At 38.6% G+C, this 18,098-nt stretch overlaps 1 protein-coding gene and 1 pseudogene across 1 annotated transcript in view; both read right to left on the bottom strand.

Moving 5' to 3' along the window:
• KCND2 (potassium voltage-gated channel subfamily D member 2) overlaps window positions 1-18,098 on the bottom strand; it is a 477,387-nt gene that overhangs the window by 410,323 nt on the left and 48,966 nt on the right. The window lies entirely within an intron of this gene.
• Window positions 827-16,215, bottom strand: LOC129502730 (non-POU domain-containing octamer-binding protein-like; annotated as a pseudogene).

Genomic DNA, 18,098 nt, shown 5'->3' with positions numbered 1-18,098 from the left:
AAGATATCAGGGACAAACCAAACACGGTGCACCAGTAAAAAACTGTACAGCATAATTACCCGGGATAGGCAAGGCTAAGAGCTACTGTCTGACCTTCAGCACACGGTCACTCTGTTCCCAAAATTATCTGTACGAGGCCTATCAAAAAAAATCTGTGAATAGCAACATCATAGACACAAAAGGGCCTTTCCTGGGTTGTTCTTACCTAGGAAAAAAGATAGAGGCACCTTAAGACAAGATTTTTTAAAGAAACACCAAAATGAAAACCCCTAAGAGAAAATGTGTTCCTTAGGAAATGAAGGGATACTATCTGGGATATAACAGAACTGCATGTGCGCTGTCTGTGACCCTGTGAACATCTGGCTGAATGCCCACCTGTGGGTGAACAGACCAATGGGGCTAAGGTCATTGGGGAATGTCTATTTTTATGGTGTACATGGCAGTGTCTTTGGGGTTGGAGGCTGTAAGAATGAGAAGGCAAATACAATAGGATGCACAAAGAATGGACCGATCAAGGTTAATGGGGGCTCTAACTGGATCCATTTTGCCATAGTTCCTCCCCACCCCGCACCCCCAGGCACTCACCAATCACATGAGACTTCAGGAGTGCACCGCCAGAATCAACTAATTAAATGACATATTGCACAGAACTGATTTGTTAAATATCTCCCCTCCCTTGCCCTCGGCCTCCAGCAAACTCCCCCAGAGCAGTACAGGCAATGGAGAACTAACTATTGGGAGGAATCCCTGACATTTTTCCGGAGCAGAATTCAGGCTAGTCCAAAAAGGGTCTTTCTTTTATGGGATTTTGGGAAACTGGACATTTTTAATAGTATTGGCAACGTTTGTTTCGAGCAAATTCAACCTCAGAATGGCAACACTGAATGCAGGAGGAGTTCCACCAGTTGCCCCAATTCCTTCCCTTGTAGCAGACTGGACAAGGCATGCAGTTGTTGGGAGAGTCAACTCCAAGGTGCCGTCGGGCATCATGGCAGCAGGTCCAGGAGGAGCCAGGGTACCAGCTGGCTCTGGAGATGCCCAGAGCACCTCCTACCGCCATCTGGCCCATCCGTATCTCCTATTCTGTCACATCAGGGAAAATTCCCTTGAATCCTTCCTGCTGTCGCTGCATCCTTTCCTCTTGCAAAATCTCACAACACCTGTGCTCCTCCTCCTGCTGCTCGAGCTTCAGTAGTTTTTTTTTTTTTTTCTGCTTCTTCCATCCTCCAAAGTTCCTCTTGAGCCTCATCAAATCCTGTGTCATCAGCATGACCTGGGGCTCAAAGTGAGCTACCTCCAGCTCTATCTCCAGCTCCATCTCGATCTCCATCTTCAGCTCCATCTCCATCTCCAACTCCATCTCCAGGTCCATCTCCATCTCTATCTCCAGCTCCAGCTCCAACTCCAGCTCCATCTCCAGCTCCATCTCCATCGCCATCTCCAGCTCCAGCTCCAGATCCATCTCCATCTCCATCTCCATCTCCATCTCCATCTCGACCTCCAGCTTCAGGTCCATCTTTAGCTCCATCTCCATCTCCATCTCCATGTCCATCTCCTTCTCTAGCTCCAGCTTCAGGTCCATCTCCAACTCCATCTCCATCTCCAGGTCCATCTCCAGGTCCAGCTCCAGCTCCATCTCTATCTCCATCCCCAGCTCCAGCTCCTCAAGAGCTTCCTTGACGTAGCGGCCCACTTGGCCCAGCTGCTGCCTCTCACCCCGAGTAGCCTTCTAGCACTCAGCATACGCAGGCTCAGAGGATCCAGGCTGTGCCAATCTGGGTGGCTGCTCTCGCTCCCTGTGAAGTTGCTGGTTCTCCACAAGCAGCTTCCCTAGAAGTCCCTCTTCATCAGCCAACTGGTCCGTGGGCTCCTCAGGCACAGGCCGAGGAACTGTGGTTAGCAGGAAGGAGCCTTCATGGTACCTGTCCAGAGCTTTCCAAGCAGCTGGCTTCCTGGAGAAGTCAACAAGGCCTTTTCTGGAGGGCCTTCCTTGACCCTCCACGATGACCACTGCCCTTTCTCCCTGGCCAAACACAGAAATGACTTCTTCTAGCAGTTTGTTGGAAACATACTAAGGAAGGCTTGGGATCGTAACAGATGTGCTCTGGCAGGCAAAGCACACACGCGGCTGCTTTCCACGGAGCAGCATGTCTCCAGCTCTACTTTGGCAACTTCCACTGGGGTTGGTGTTTCCAAGTGGATAAAGCCAAAGCCCTCATCCTAATGAATGAAGACTTCACCTGTCATCCCCTATTACCCAAGGTGTTTCCTCATCTCCTCCTCATTGATGTCAGGAAAAAGAGTGCCCTCAAAAAAAAAAAAAAAAAAAGCCAGTTATGTTGGATGAAGGTCTTCTTTCTTGGTTTCCTAAAATCCTTCAGGTCAATACAAGTCTTCATTTTGGCCGTGGGCTTCTTGCCTGTTTGCAGTTATGGTGATGGTAGTGGCGGTTGCTGCTGCTGCTCGTGGTGATGCTGATGATGCTTCTTTGGAGTATGGTTTTGCTTCTCCAGGTTAAAGGTTTTTCATTTTTGCACCCCTCTACTGACTATTCTCAGAGCAACAGCAACACTATACAACCTCGTGGATTACTTCTTGAAACTCCATTCTACTCCCCCAGCCTTGATCTCTTCTGTGGAGGAGGAGTGTGACCTGTCAGGGTCTTGGCACAGTCCACATCTGGTTCTTGTCACATCCACCTTGGAACATAGATTCCTAACCCAAGACATTATCCTACTCTGGGGGAAAGAGTCAAGATAAAGGGAGAAGCTATTTTTTTCTTTATTTATTATGTCACGGATTAATATCTTATGCCTAAAGAACTTACACACTAGGAAGACTCATGATATTTTACCCCGTTGGGTCCTGGGGGTGATGTCAATAAGTCATTTCTACTGGTGACCCAAGTACCTGTGAGAATTTTTTAAGATGAAGTGCAATACATACTCTTATGTCCCTGTTGAAGGGCAAGTGATCACAGTGGGCTCTTTACATCCATTCACACACTAGTTATGGTGCCTAGACCCTCAGGGCAAATGCTAGAATAGGGAAAATATGGTTTAGTCGAGTGTGGCTGAATGGCTCGTTTGTGTCTTCTCAGAAGATAATTTTTACTACTGGAAGCGCATCCTCCAAGTCAGGAACAGTTACCATCTCCCTATAAGGATACATCAGTTACTACAGAAACATAGTAGACCTATGTTTCTTTGAAATGGCATCGAGTCAAATACTTCAAAATCTCTATTTTGATGCTTGAATATATTATTCTTTGGGCTAAACCGCCATGCTGTTTTTTACCTCTTTTGAAGCTCACGTGATATGAAACCCCGTTTCTTCTTCTAAACTTAGGTATGTTCCTTTTAAAGAGCTGTCCATTGTAGGAGAAAACAAAATAAAAGTGGCTTAAAATATTATATATATATACATATATATATATATATATATAATCTCAAGAACCTAGTTTTTCTTGCCACTATACTGCAGCAGACAAAATTCTGATTAGAACTCATTTCCATAAACTAAAAATGATTATATTTACATGGCATTTTAAAATAAAAAAAAATTTAAACTTACTCACAAGTTGTTAAGATCTGAAGTGCCAAAAGATGTTTTGGAAAGTATTTTGGAAAATGGCCCTCAGAGATTGTCTAGAAATGCATGAAATGAAGTAGCAGTTTGGCAACGATAATTATTTTTATTAATGTGAATAGCTAATTCTACTGAATTTAGTATCATCGTTACTATGGATGGAATTGGTTAGTTGAAATATCTGTGTGGATCAAAATAAAAGAATAATTGTAATATAATCAGTTACATTTCTGAGAGCCAAAATTTAATCGGTGGACTGTATTTTTGCGGGAAAAAATAATATTTAGATTTTTCCTTACAAATTTTTTTCTTGTATTTTTCTTACCCTTCAAACTGTGCCATATGGCAAAGGTCCTAAAATGCTTTCTTGGAAACTGTCTGTTGGTTTCATTAAGATCTGGGTTGCTAGGGATCCCTGGGTGGCGCAGCGGTTTAGCGCCTGCCTTTGGCCCAGGGCGCGATCCTGGAGACCCGGGATCGAATCCCACGTCAGGCTCCTGGTGCATGGAGCCTGCTTCTCCCTCTGCCTGTGTCTCTGCCTCTCTCTCTCTATCTGTGTGATTGTCATAAATAAATAAAAATTAAAAAAAAAAGATCTGGGTTGCTGCTTTTCAACAAATGGGGTAGAGTTTCTAAGAATCTGTCTATGTTTTATCATCCATTTCTTCTGGTGATTGACAGCAACCATCTGCAAGTGTAGAAAGAAACTAACCCTTCATGGGACCCAGCCAAGTAGTAAAGTCGCATTTGAATACAATCACATCAATTAATTTGTAGTTACAATCTCTTGTTTTGAAACCGGAAACCAATACTATTTCATGTATTTCTTGTAATATAAACCTATGAAAAAGACAAGGAACAAATTATCAATCTCTTTTCCAGATAACTTAATCCTGTGGAGCTTCAATGGTCTTAATACATCAGAATTAACATACGTTAAGTGGTTCAAACATAATTGGACCCAGGTCTCCATTCTTCCAGCCCCATGCCCTTCCAATGGACAGAGACACTGCAGGGAATGCTCGTCATAAAGATTAATTCTAGAAAACACCAAAAAACACCGAAGACTACACAGCAACTCTGGATGAGTGTACTGATTTATATAATAATTTAAAATAGCATGTGAAGGAAACGAATTTTGATCGTGTATACATTGTCTTTATTATCTTGGCTAAATTTTTGTTTGCTTGATTTTAAAATATTGTCTAATTCTCTTAATATTTATTATTTATTAATCATTTAAATGGTTTCATATGAACCTTTACATTAAAATTTTCAACTATTTAGGCTCTAGAAACTAAAATAGGTCACTGATTTTTTTTTTTTTTTTTGTAAAAAGAAAGAGGAAGAGAGAAATTGTAAGCAACCAAGAAACACTGAGCTTTTTTAATTTGTTTCTCTTTTGTACAACCCTCCATGTGGTTGTCTGGAGCAGGTTTCTGTCCTAAGTTTTATGAAAGGCTCCTTTAAAAGCAGCTCCAAACTGAGAGGCCAGAATATTAAACATTCAGCGAAGCATTTAAGAAAAGTACGGGATATAAAGACTTCAATAGCCATTCATTTATACTGGAAACACGACTTGATTAAATGAAAAGCTAACTGTATTTGGGTTTCTTACATTTAACAAAGAACCTTCCAAGAAATGTCAGCCAGATCTACCTACTTTTCCTTACTTGACATAATTAGTACCCTCAATCCTGTTTCATAAATCTTATCATTGATTTATAAGCACAAAATCTATGTGGCTTGCTGCTTTACGTCTTACGTTTGACAATGTTGAAAATATGCATTAATATGCCACCAAAAGAGCTGATAATTGGCTTCAATTTAGGAGCATCTAAAAGATGATTCCACACGTAAATATTTGCATTTCTCTGGTATTTTAAGGAGTAACTATTTTATTACCGTTTGATGGAAGATAAAGAGCTGCTTCTGCCTTTCAGTTGCTTACTTTACATTCTACTGATAACCACTGCTGTAGACACTGGAGATAATCAGTGATATCAGCTTAAATTCAATGACGCTGCAGGTGGCGGGGTTGGGGGAGGTGGGGTCTGGTATTTAAAATGTTAAAAGCAACAGCAGATAGGTCAGGTAAGATGAGCCTACAGAAGGCGGCCTTCACCACATCTGTGTTTCCAGAGAGGAGGTGATTAATGGGGTTAACAAAATAAAATAAAATGAAAGCAGAGCAGAGGGATGGGACACAAGAAATTTAAAAGGAGAAACGAAAGAGAGGCCATGGCTAGAAAGGGGTAAAGTTAAGGTATTTTTGCAATCTTAGAATTGGGGCGCCTGGCTGACCCAGTCAGTAGAGCACATGACTCTTGATCTTGGGTTGTGAGTTCAAGTCCCACTACGCTGGGCATACGGTTTACTTAAAAACAAAACAGAACACCTGGGTGGTATAGTCGGTCAAACGTCTGATTCTTGGAACTTAGAATATTGCACTTAAATGTGCAGCCAAAGCCTCAGGGTGACTTTTGAGAGTTCTTTGGATTTTTTCACTTACTTCAGAAGAGCTACAAGATAATTTATTATGGTGCTATTTTTCTTTTAACATGACAAATACTTATATGTTTTCAGAAGATAAATTGTAAACCTAGTTACTCTGCTCCACTCATTGTTAATTTCTTCAGTGACTTGTGTTATGAAAGCTAAAACAAAGCAAAAACACTTATCTGATTATTTCTGTTAATATGATAAATGCCAGCAAAATACTTTCCTTAACTACACACTTTTTTCCCCTCTCTCTCTCTTCTTCCTTTCTTCCTTTCCCTCGCTTTCCTTCCTCTCTGGACTTCTCTGTCTGCTTCTCTTTCTATCTTATGAAAAACACACCCAGGAACCCAGGTCAAGGAAAAAATAATTTTGAAAAATACTAAAAGTTTAGAACCATTTAAAGCAGAATATTTTTTTAAAGAATAAAAAAGAAAAGGGCCTTTACACCTTGATCCTTCTTCATTATAAGTTACAATCATAAAAGACTAAATTATAATTAAAATAATATTAATTTACTTGAATGTTACTGTTTATTTCTACTAATAAAAGTGAGGAAGTTCAATAAGACATGATTAAAATTTAAATCTGGAAAAATGTTATTTTCTTAAATGTTTCATGCTATTCTGGCTGTTAAAGTCTAATAGTGTTAAAAGCTAAAATGCAGGAAAACGGCATTGTTGGAAATCTTTAAAAATGTTAAAGAACAAAAGTAACTCAATGTAATTTTTGTTTTATAAAAGGTTATTTTCAATTTAATTTTGTTATTTTTATCTTCAGATAGATTGAAAATCTGTTTCATTCCTCAATTCAATTTCATTACATTTGTATGTGGATTTTATATAGTTCACAACACCGATACTTGATAATCTAGTTTTAAAATCCTTTCTGAAGTGTTGAAAGCATCATGCTTTATTTGGAAACAGTAGCATAAAAATAATGAAATATACAAATATCTCCATATATTAATTCCTCTGCATCTGCATGATTGTTCTATCATTTTTCACAATTTAAAATGGAACTCATCCATCACTTTGATATGAGCACACGAGCACAATTTCTTGTGCCTTTTGCTTATTTCATCAGCTTTGTGCTTGAGCTTGATAAAAAGGGGGAAAAAAGTCTATACTGAAAATAGTAATGTTAGCTAATGCTTACTGATTTTTTTTTTTAATGTGCCAGGCACTTTCCTAAGTATTTAAAATAAAGATTCATTTTGTCCTTAAAACGCCCATCTAGAGTAGGTATTTTATGATACTAATTTTACAGGGGAAGAAACTGACACATTAACAAGTTTAAGCGACGTGGCCAAGTCTCCAATACCTAGTGAATGGGGAGCTGGGTTCCACACCAGCCGGTGTAGTTCTAGACAGATCAATACAACCCCTCCAGAGATCTTGTTTTATGTATTGCAAAACAAAAGGGAGTAACAAATGAAAAACACTTCTGAATGGTGAATTTTAATGGAGCATTCTACCTAATAACCTACAGATATAAAATAAATTGTAGTATGCTGCTTGTAAAGTCATGAATAAACAATGTGAGGTCTGGACAAATTTGCAGCATAATCAGCAAGTGTTTTCCACATTTTTCTAAAATCAGAATTTTTTTTTAAAGATGTTATTTACTCATGAGATGCAGAGAGACAGAGACATAGGGAAAGGGAGAAGCAGACTCCTCCAGGGGAGCCCAACACGGGACTCGATCCCGGGACCCCGGGGTCACGCCCTGAGCCAAAGGCAGACGCTGAGCCACCCAGGCATCCCTAAAATCAGAAATTTTTTCATTATACTCTTTAAAACTCCTAATTGTGTGGATAATAGCAGAAAGAACTTCCTCCACTGCCTACACAGAATCAATTATTTGACATCGAGAGTGGCCAGTTTGAGGAAAGTTTAGAAGATTTTTTTCTCAAATCACTGCAAATACCAGAGCTCAGAATATAGTTCATTCATTGTCAAAAAGGACTTGAGAAACAGGAGCACTGGTTCAGAAAAGATAAAATGACCAGAAAAAGATATATGTCTTATTTTATTTGTCAGAAATCCTCCATTTTTCTATAGGGAAAAGCAAAAATGATCTCCTTTTAGAATTCATTAAGTTTTGTATTTTCACAAAAACAGCATCAGCATAAACTCTTGGGAGACATAACTTCATTTTCAAATGGCAAGGAAAATTCATATTAAGGCTCTGAATCAGAAAGTATGCATGGGTTTAAATACATAGTAAGTTAGTTATATTTTCATTATCTTCTAGTTTCATATTACCACATGATGTTATTTTATTTCCATGACAGTAGATTACAGTAGCTACCCATTAGCTAGGTTAAGGGGATTCATAACTGAATTATGACAGGACAAATAAGTAACCAACTGAACAATTTATAGTGAGATATTTTTATGGCATTTCCCAGATGATGTTAGTGACATAAAAACATGATATATTGAAAAGTACTGAAAGCTGAGTTTCACAAATATTAAATACATACTTACTGATATATCATCTATTAACTCACATAATTTATATGGTAAAGAACATATCACTAAAACAAATCTGAATTTATTTATTTATTTATTTATTTATTTATTTATTTAGGAGAGAGATCAGGAGAGTGATGGGGGGGCAGGGAGAGAATCTTAAGCAGGCTCAATGTGGGACTTGTCCTCACAACTCTTGACATCAGACCTGAGCTAAAATCAAGACTTGGAGGCTTAACTGACCCGGCCACCCAGGTGCCCCTCAAATGTATATTTAGACTCCTAATACTCGAGGGAAAATAAAGGCTGTAATATGACTATGCTTCTTATACATAAGCTTAAAAATGATTTTCCTATCCTGAAGCTAAGAATCAAAATGTGAAAATCAAAGATAAGAAACCTACAGATAAGAAATTTTCCCTATCTTGACAATATTTTCTTGCCTTCCTTTAGTGTTGAGATACATTTTATGTACTAATTCACTCAGTCATTCATTCACTTGTTATGTAAGATAAAATGTCTCCTCGTGAGGCTGTAATTCAACATATCCACATATTCAGAGCGCAGACCTTACGCATGCTTACACTGGAAACAGATAACCCTGGTTAGATTCCCAGCTCTACTATATACCAGCTGTATGGCTGTTGCCAAATTACTTCATAACCACCAAGTTCCTCACTTATCACGTGAGAATAATGATGGTATCTACCCAATAGGGTGGTTCTAAAAATTAAACGAGACGAGGCAGAGAGCCTAACACAAAATACGTATTCTATAAATGTTATCTATAAATATTATCAAATATTGAGTAGAAAAGTTAATAATGAATTTGAGTGTCTAGGCACTTAGGAAGTCTTCTTCTAACACCTCAAAGGGCTTGTGTTATATTCTGTTGTAACTAAGCAATGGAAATTCTAGTGACGGAGAGTGAGCTGTTGAAGGACGCCACCACCAAGACCCGTTGGGAACGCCCTGATATTACATCATAAAATACAAATAAATACAAGGGCTATAGCAGGTGGAAAAATTACAGGGAGTAACTGAGTGAAATTAAAATACATGTCTTGGTAGGTGCTCGGCGAGATCTGGGACAACACTGCGTCTGTATAGTTAGAGACACAGTTGCTGTGGTATGTATGCTCTCAAACGCACCCAAAAAGGAAAGGCCTCGGTGGGAAGCTAATCATATTATGTAATAAATTATTTTCCCAAAGTTTTATAGATAAATTCTATTAAAAAATAAATTCCAAAAACTTTTAAATGACCTGGGACAGTTTAGTTTTTTTAGAAGAGATAGTTATGTTTATAACCCTCTCAAAGAAGTCACCTTCTCCAGTGACAGGAATTATCTCCATACTACTTCCAAAAATCCGAGTTGGGATATTTTCATAATGGAACGGGGGTGAGTCAATACAACCAAGGCTACAAAGGTGTCAAAGAATATGTCATATCCCTCACCTTAGAATTTATGATTTCCTATGATTCTATTAATTTACCAATATCTTTAGTTGCTGCAATTGGGGCTGATTCTAGCAACCGAAATTTCGCCGATAGTCTCGAAACAGTGAATCCTCCTATTGACAATGTTAGGCGAGTAACTCTCCGATGCAGGAGCAGGAGGAGGAGACAGAATTGTAAACCTTAACTAGTGTGTAATAAGAAACATTTTAGACAAACGTGGAGATGAGAACATTTACAAACACATTCTGAATTTAGTGATCACTAACCTGTCCCCCTGGAGCTGAGTCCGAAAACTCATATGCTGGGACATCTGCATCTTAAAGGTTTAATGTAGCTCTTGTGTAATAACTACCTGCAATCTCTAAAGGCTTTTTATGCTAATAGGTCACCGTTAAGTAACTATATGCAAACCACCACCTTAATTCTAGAATATAAACTTCCAGGATTTCTTAGACTACATTTTCTTTACCTTTCTCTTTTTGAGTCCTAAACTCAAAGCAATTTGGTGAGCCTGTAGCCTGCGTACTTCATGGCAATGTGGGACAGTCATTATCAACCAAGAGTAACATTTTCACACAACTATCTTTAAATATTTATTGATGAAGTATTTGATTTTTTTTTATCCTAGCTCCACCCTCTCAGCTGGACATTAATACAGCAGGCCATACTTAAAACACGGTCCAGAGACTGGCGCTCATTCATTCATCAATGTGTATTGAAGGCCTGTTACTGTGTAGGCGTAGTTAGTAGTGCAGGGTACAATGCAGTAATCAAGGCAGGCCACGTCACTGTTTTCTTGCAGTTTACACTCTTGTGGGTAAGAGAGAAGATGAACAAATAGACTCTCCATACATATTTGCAAAACATGTGAGAGAACAAATTGAATAAATATTGAACAAAAAATTAAATATTGAATCTCTATTCTGGTAGGAGATGATTATAATTATCCATGCAACTTCCTCAAAGAGTTCTCTTCTGATTCTCCAGTTGGGAGACCAAATAAAATATATTTCCCCAAAATAGCAGACTGCCAATTATTCTTGATTTTTACTTCCACATCTATAAATAGACATGGATGATCATGCGCACTCATGCATATTGTTGTAGCTGAACAAGTCACTTAAAGAAGTAGATTAATGTAAATATTACACGTAATCAACTTTCCTTTTGAATTTTTTGGAGTGAAGTCAGAAATTTCCACTTTTCTTTCTTTATTGTTTTGTTTTGTTTTGGCCCGATGTCCGTGATCAAAGTATAAAACAAATACCACTTTTTCTATTCCACTGTGTCATAAAGTAATGAAACATTTATCACTGAGCGATGCTAAAAAGGTTACATTCAATTTATCAGAGTGCCCTTCTCAGGCAGCTCAAGAGAAGAGCGGCAACACCAGCGCACAGGTGTTCTGAGTCCTCTTTCCCAATCAAGGAAACGTTCAAGTATTAATTGCCAGTCATCTATTTACTCAATATATTTAAGTTTATATGTAAATGATAGTTTAATAATATATTAACTTGAGAAAGTAGAAGGTGCCCAGAGATGCTTTCATTTGTCAGTCTGCACGTGAGCCCAACCACACGTCATTTATCAAACTTGTGTTTTCTCAAGAAGTCAGTTTGCACAATTAAGAGAAACTTTGAAAACCAGGGTTCCTAATTTCACTGGTAATTGAGCTATTAATCTCTTGCTTTCTTTTTGATGCTAGCTTTCTTTTCCTCCTCTCAGTACTGGGATCCTTCACGTCCAAAGGTCGACCACACATGGAAGCACACGTCAACACTACTGCATCTGTGTTCATCTCCGACGGTCTCACACCAAGCCGACCGTGTCATTTTCAAACAGCCACCTCTACTTTGAAATACTAAGTTTTCTTCTGGGTCATTATTTTAACCCATTAATTAAAGCCAAAATGCTGATAAATGACCTTGCTTCGGAACTGTTTTATTTTTTATTACAAGTCAGGAAATTACCTATAATTTATAGTAAAGGATTATTTTTGGTAACATCTAGAATTTGGTCTAAAAGTTTCAGTTTAATGGCATTAAATAAAAAGCCACGTACTCGTTGATCTAACACCTAAAAGCCATTTATGAGAGCAAATGATTTGTTACCACAAAGTTATTGTATACCTGCCAATAATGTGACTTTTACTCAAGTCACAGAAGATATTGCTAACTAACCAGTGAACAAAGAGAGGATGGCATCTTCTATTCTCACCATGACCTAACACCCAGGTAACAGGATATGAACATTTTCTAGATGTTAGATTACATCAGTGGCAAAAGCAAAATGTTTTTTTCTCTCCTTAAGTGGATAAATTGCCTGTTACATACACATAACATCTTGTTTAAACTTTCCAGGACTAGAATAACAATCTCGAGACAAACCGGAACTAGAAGTCATTTTATTTGCTTTATGAACTATTTCATTGAAAAATAATGTTTAACATATGACATACACATCAATGCTGTGTGGCAGAAAGAAGCCTAGACAAGGGAAAGGAGTTGGATTTTTGTCCCTACCTCATGGGAGGCACTTAATTTCCCTGGGTCTCAGTTTCCTCATCTGTGCAATAAGGAATTGAGAACAACTGAGTGTTGAATTTCTTTACATTTCTAAAGCTGACAACTGAGTGTTGAATTTCCTTACATTTCTAAAGCCTATTAAATAAAGGTAGCTTATATTTGACATAAAACATGCTATGAGCTAGATCATTTTATGTACTGTGTTGATATCAGCCTTTAAAATTTATTTATTTATTTATTATTTATTTATTTATTTATTTATTTAATTTTCATAAACATCAACCCCAGTGTGGGCCTTGAACTCAAGACCCCAAGATCAAGGGTTGCTAGCCAGCCAGGTGCTCTGTATCAATTTTGTTTTCATAAAATGTTTTTTTTTCACTGCAATGCTGACTTATTTCACTGGAAATTATGTTTTCTTGACTTAGTAACAGAAATTGAATAAAGGCAAAATGGATGTTTCAGACTGTGTCTCACACAGGTTTACAGTAAAATCTGAAGTTGGTTTTCAGAGAAGTAAAGATTCTTTGTCAAGTTATTATGTTGAAAAAATGTAACAATGACCAAATAAATAATATACGGGCAATTAATCTGAGCTCTCAATCATGGTCATGAAACGTCCTCCTCCCACTTCTAGTTCCCTTTCCAGTAAATTATTACTTCCCAATTATTCCATATGTTTTATGATAGCTTCACCTTAGGACCTTATAGAAACTTCATATGATGGATTAGGTTCCAAAACCTTTAGAGTGTGGATTAGATCATTCCATCAGTCTTATTTTTTTTTCTGTGTCATTCTCCAAATTGCCTATTTTCCACTTCTTAATCACTTACCCTCTCCTTGTAGCTTCCATCAACTCAACAGATATTCTTAAAATGTTTCTTGTACTCATTTGTTCAAAATCAACTTGTCATTTGTAGCTCTGAAGAAACAGTTCTCACAAAAAGCATACCTGGCATGCCCAGATTGAAAACATAAAACTCCACAACTGTGCTGCTTGACAAATATTCGGTTTTTGCTTTGTTTCATTTTAATTTTAGTCATTAATTTTTAGATCCCTAATCCTAGTATCGTTTTCCACGTTTAAAACACCCATTTCAGTGACCCCATCTACTTTACCTCATCTTACACATTATTTAACACGCTACTAGTAATTACCATTCAATAACACCAAAAATAATGGAAGACAAACAAAGGTGGTTGTTAAAATGGAAGCACTGACTTCTGGAGATATAAATTACTCTCCTCTCCCCATTCCTCTTCAGCTAACATCCTGGTCTCAATACTCAATAATCATCTTCCACCAAGACAGGTAGGTACTAACCTGTCCCAATTCAGTAGACTTTCTATAAAAGTTCCGTATCCTTACCAAACACCCTGCAGGCCTCCCTGTAAAACATGCATATTCAACATGCATTTTTTTTTTTGGAAACCACACAAAAAACACGAGCACACACATGAATAGAGTTTAATAACTCCATTTAGCATGAAAATAACTACGTGCTAACGTGATCAGCATTTCTTCTCTTCAATCCATCCTTTTAAGATTCTATTTATTTATTTGAGAGAGTGCATGTGAGAGAGAGAGAGCACGAGCAGGGGGGAGGGAGGGGGCAAGGACAGAGGGAGAAGCAGACTCCCCGCTGAACAGCAAACCCTATGCGGGACTCGATACCAGGACCCCGGGATCACGACCTGAGCTGAAGGGAGACACTTCACCAACGGAGCCACCCAGGTGCCTCATCCATTCTGTCTTATATGGAAGGAGCACACCCTTTCAAACTGTGCTCGTATCATTCTCCTGATTAAAATAACTGGCATCTCTCAATACCTAACAAATAAACAGAATCCCCCCAAAAACCTTAAATTGCTAAGACACAACAAACTTTTCGCCATCTGACATAGTCTCTCTTCTCAGCCTACAGGACTTTCTTCTACACGTGCAGTTCTCGGGCCACACGGAGCTGTCTACTGCCTCCCACATACTTATCATTTAATGCTTTTGAATCTTTAAACTTATTCTCTCTACCTGTAATATCATTACCCACTTTTTATGGGCATTTTTGAGCAATTTCCTCCTCATATTTTCTGATTACTATAAATGTCACCTCCTCCGCGTTTCTGTAATGAGCTTAAGGCATATTTTCATGTATCTCAGCATCTCCTGAATGTCGTGTTTTGGGTACTCAATAAATGCTTATTGTGTAAATGATTAATAATGATAGGGATCGATGAGAACAGAACGACATCCCAAATTTGGTTTCTTCTTTCAAAGACTTAACAGTGAAGTATGGAAGAGCAAGTGTGTTGGACATAACAGAACATTAGACAGCATATGTGGAGGGGACTAGAAAGGAAAGGCAAAAAACACGGAAATGAAAGCATGGATGTGCCTTCTCTGCTAGGCACAAGCGATGCGCTTTCACATATATAATCTCCATTTCTGAAGTATTTTTTGATTTAAGGTATAAACACATTATTATAGTTTTAATAACAGAATACAAACAATGAGCAATATTTAAATATCAACTATGAAGGACAATAAAATGTTCAATAAACAAAGCTTACTAATATCACAAAAATAAAGACCTTAGACAAATGGTGTTCAAAATCATGAATTTTTCTAACAAATAAATATTCTAATGATGTACACAGGAAAGCCAAAGATAGAAATACAACTATGTAATAATTATCTGAATGTTTGTCCTAATAATCACATAAATGCAAATTAAACAATAAGCTATGGTTTTTGGATGCAATTTGTGCTTCCCACACAATACTCTGATTGTTAGTCTACTTCTTAGTATTCCCTGCTAAATTAAAATAGTGGAAGTCCGGACTGTGGTCTTTAATGATGCATCATGTGCCAACCTAGCAAAATCTACAAACATCTATTGAAATCTCTTGAATAGGGGGATCCCTGGGTGGCGCAGCGGTTTGGCACCTGCCTTTGGCCCAGGGCATGATCCTGGAGACCCGGGATCGAATCCCACGTCGGGCTCCCGGTGCATGGAGCCTGCTTCTCCCTCTGCCTATGTCTCTGCCTTTCTCTCTCTCTCTCTGTGACTATCATAAAGAAATAAAAATTAAAAAAAGAAGTTTATTTGAAATCTCTTGAATAAATTTACTAATGAATGCATGAATACATGAATGGAAATGATAGCATGCAAAGCTAGAAAGGTACCATGGATTGAGTACTCTCTTTGTCGTTCTTTTCTTTTTTCTTTTCTTTTCTTTTCTTTTCTTTTCTTTTCTTTTCTTTTCTAAGATTTTATTTATTTGAGAGAGAGAGAGAAGGAGCAGAGGGAGAGGGAGAAGCAGGCTCCCCACTGAGCAGGGAGCCCAATGTGGGACCAGATCGCAGGACCTTGGGATTATGACTACATCCAAAGGCAGACACTTAGCCGACTGAGCCGCCCAGGTGCCCTGGATTGGATACTCTCGAAAATTGCTCTTTGGACATGGATTCCAAACACAGCAACACAAGCACACTGGATAATCCTTTACCCATTCATGAAGCATTTCCTGGTAAGTTCCAAACATACTCAAAAATGGACCCTTCTTCATCAACAGAACTGCTGTCCTTGGATTCTTTGTCTTGTTCTACTCTGAATCTGTCAGCCAGGTTAGAAAGAGTGATCACCTTCCTCCCACCAACTCCCATTTTCCCCTCAGTCACTCTCCCCTTTGCTTCTACTCTCTAAAGGTGCTGTCTTTCTACTTGACTACGTCTTCATTCTCATTTTCTTCCTTTTAAGCCATTACAATACACTCTTAATTGGCTTTTCTGCTTTCAATTCCAAACCATTTCAATCAATTTTCCAAAGTACAGCCACATTGTTACTTCTTGACTTGAAATTCTTTAGCCCGACTTTGACAGGATCAAGTAAAAATCCTTTTGTAGAGCAAGAGGTATTTCCCTAATTTGCTGCCCACGTGGCTTTGCACTGGCTGCAAGATAAGCTTCTCACAGACGCTGAAACACAAAGACATACCAAATTCTCACACTTTTTTTAATGTTTTTTTAAAATTGTTATTTATCTATGATAGTCACAGAGAGAGAGAGAGAGAGAGAGAGAGAGAGAGAGGCAGAGACACAGGCAGAAACACAGGCAGAGGGAGAAGCAGGCTCCATGCACCGGGAGCCCAACGTGGGATTTGATCCCGAGTCTCCAGGATCGCACCCTGGGCCAAAGGCAGGCGCTAAACCGCTGCGCCACCCAGGGATCCCCAAATTCTCACACTTAAAGGCTTTGCATCTCTTAGTCCTCGGACCCTTTCTGATCTTGAACACCAGGCACATTCTTTCTACCAGATCCTACTTAAGTGACCCTTCCTTCATGAAGGTTTCCTTAATTCCCCTCTGCAGATGTGACCGCTCTTTCCTCTGTGGCATCCCCGTACCCCTATATAATTCAAGATTACACTTCTTACTGTTACATGTCAGTCACCTACTCAAGCTGTGTGTGTCTCTAGTGCCCGGAACATATTCCGTTCTAAAATTACTCAATGTTTATTATCATTTCAGTGGTACCAACTGACAAAAGAGCTCAAACTGACAGAACCACTCAGAGTGAATGACTCAAGGATTTTTAATTTCAGTATATTTTTTGTTAATCTAAAACACGATTTTCTTACTTCCGTATTTTCATAGCCTAAACTAATACATGTATTTTAATATTCAATGCTGTGATATTGTGATTTATAAGAAAAATGCATATTTGGGCACTCAGATGACCCAAATATATTTCTCGTATACATTTGGTCTTCGTCCATGGTTCGTGGCTCACTACTTCCAAAACTCTAGGAATTTCCTAAGTGTGGAGAATAATAAAGCTATTTTTTGCTATGTTAATGAAGCGATTTTTGGAAAGCACCCAGGGATTGAGGCTGGATGCCAAGAGAATTGACCACGAGATTAGAGGATTAAAACATTCAGTTCCATCCCACTCCCTGCCCCTGACCTCCTTGAAGAAGAAGGGAGGGGCTGAGGATTGAGTTCAATCATCAATGGTCAATGATTTAATCATTTTTTTTTGTACTGAAGCCTCCATAAAACAAAAAAAGACAAAACAAAAACAAAAGGAAGGATCTCAGAGAGCTTCCAGGTTGCTGAAGACATGGAGATATGGGGGGAATGGCATGCCTGGCAAGGGGATGGATGCTCTGCGCCCTTTCCACAGACCTTGCCCTATGTATTTCTTCCACTTCTCTGTTCATGAGTTATGTACTTTTATAATAAACCAATGATCTAGTAAGTAAATATTTCTCCAAGTTCTGTGAGCCTCTCTAGTAAGTTAATCAAAACTAAGGAGGGGAACATGGAAGCTTCTGATTTCCAGACAGTCAGTCAGAATTACAGGTGACAACCTAAACTTGCAACTGGAATCTAAAGTGGCAAAGGTGAGGGGGGTTGTGGTGGAGGGTGGAGTTGGGGAGGGGAGTACTTGCAGGACTGAACCCTTAACCTGTGGACAGTGTCAAAATTGAGCTGAACATCCAGTTGGTATCTGGGGCATATCTTGTTGTATGTGTGGTGAAATCCCC

The sequence above is a fragment of the Nyctereutes procyonoides genome, unplaced genomic scaffold, assembly GCF_905146905.1.
Source record: "Nyctereutes procyonoides isolate TBG_1078 unplaced genomic scaffold, NYPRO_anot_genome, whole genome shotgun sequence".
In the NCBI taxonomy this organism is placed as follows: Eukaryota; Metazoa; Chordata; class Mammalia; order Carnivora; family Canidae; genus Nyctereutes; species Nyctereutes procyonoides.
Note: the sequence above shows the minus strand (reverse complement) of the source record. Positions and strands in the feature narration are given on the sequence as shown.